Here is a 2,208-nt window from a genome sequence, read left to right on the forward strand (position 1 = left end):
GACACCATGCTTTATGGTTCTGAGCTTGAGACTGTCACCATGGGGGGGCCCACCAATGTGAGTAGCTTCCTTTAAGCCCACTAATCTGAAAGGATACTACTGAGGAAAGCACTAGGGTCAATTAAGTCCACTAGAAAGAGCATTTTAATCAAATGGAAACAAATAGTCACTTCAACAAATGTCATGTAGAGTTTGACCCCATTGACCACAATTTGAAATGTAGTATCTGACATTTACTACTCTGATCAAAGCAATATTGCATGAGAGACCGCAGTATATCATGAACGTTGGCACAGCTAGGATAATGGAGGAAAATCTCTAATGAAAGGCCACTCAAATGGCTCAGAAGGATGAAATTAAAATACTTATTGGAACCACACAAATGTCAGTGAAATGATACCTTGCTTCATGAAATGTTATGCCTCTTTAGTTAATGAAATGACAGCTGGGAGAGCCAAAGGGAGGGTGGTGGCCAGGTGTCATTGGCTCATGAACAGGTGGGCATCATAGGCAGATCATAATATTCTTAATATTTTAATCTGCACATTTGATGGTGTTGTCATATGATGGATCCCCCTTACTGTTTCTGCTTTTAAGAGCCCAGTTGATATCTGGTGAGTCACTTGATATGTCACAGATATAATACCCTGGAACTATTCCATAACTATTCTAGAGCTTGTAGATCAGTACACACTTAAACCTGTCTTTCCCGTGGACCGGTCTCAGAGGGGTTCTAAGTTCTAACTTTTCCATCCAACATGATTTAACCTCAACTGCCAAGGAGGGCATGATTTCATTTTGCCACCAGGTGTTTCTGAACCCTTTGGCTGCATCTGTTTTTTCTATATTCAACAGAAAATATGGATGGGATCCTACAGAACCTTTGCCTCCCGGTGCTTTAGAGAAATCTAGTGAACATTTTAGTTTAAATCTGCCCCTCAGGTCCAGGTGGCAGCACTACTGAATTAACACGAAGAAGCCTTGTCTGACCCGCTTAGCTCCATCAGCTCCACAGCAGTAGCTCAGTGAGACAGGAAGTGTCTCTAGAAACAGGAGAGAGAATGAGGAGGACAGACGAAGTGGAGCAGTAAACAGGGGCTCTCCAGTATATGAACCACATCCCTCAATGCAGAACATGTCTAGTTTGTTTCCACTCGTCATACAATGCGCCAACGTTGAATAATGTTATTCTGCGGCATGTCAAGCAGCTTGCACAGTTTCCGTGGAGATTGAGTGGCCCCTAGCTGGCCCTCCCGTGGCTGTGTGCCCGGCCGCCTCTTTAATACCATTTGGTGTCGGGTTAAATGCTCTGAAGGAACCGGTCGTCCTCCCAAACAGCCCGGGGGAGAGAAGAAATGCTGTGGGACAGTCCATACTTTCTACCAACTACTGGATACAATGCTTGACGGGGCAGAATAATGGTGCTTCAGCAGCATGTTGAGGAATAGATATGCATTCAGTTACTGTGGGCTTAGAGATGAAAACGTGATTGATTGAGGTCTTAGTTCAAGACCTTCAGAGGTTTTATGAATGAATAGCACAAAGCCATGAGCTGCATCATGATCATGTTGAAATTTACATGAAAAAAATAAAAGGTTAAACTAATTGGGTAGGGTGGCAGGTAACCTACTGGTTAGAGCACTGGGCCAGTAACTGAAAAGTCATTGGTTTGAATACTTAAGCCAACATGAGTGAAAAATATGTTGATGTGCCCTTGACTTTGTGCCCTTGCTCAAGACTTTCAGAGGTTTTATGAATGAATAGCACAAAGCCATAAACTGCATCATGATCATGTTGTGATTACAGCTCAACTTCCAAGAAGATGTTTACATAAAAAAAAGGTCAAACTAATTGGGTAGGTCAGCAAGTAGCTTAGCAGTTAGAGCGTTGGTTCGAATACACATGGTGAAAAATCTGTCGATGTGTGCACTTGAGCAAGGCACTTAACCCTAATTTGCTCCAGGGGCGCCGTATTATACTGACTGTAAGCATTTCACTGCATATATATAGTGTATGTGACAATAACACATTTAATTTTAAATGAAAGTTGCGTGTTCTATCGTATTTGCTACAAAAACTATTGAAAACCGAGTTGATAAACAGAACAACAACAATTGAAGTGCTCTGTTTGTGACTTTAGACAGCCATCATGTTGCACCAAAGTCATACGCTAAGTGCGCTCTTTTGTGTAGTATAGCCGAATGCTAT

The sequence above is a fragment of the Salvelinus fontinalis genome, chromosome 6 (assembly GCF_029448725.1).
Source record: "Salvelinus fontinalis isolate EN_2023a chromosome 6, ASM2944872v1, whole genome shotgun sequence".
NCBI classification, from domain to species: Eukaryota; Metazoa; Chordata; class Actinopteri; order Salmoniformes; family Salmonidae; genus Salvelinus; species Salvelinus fontinalis.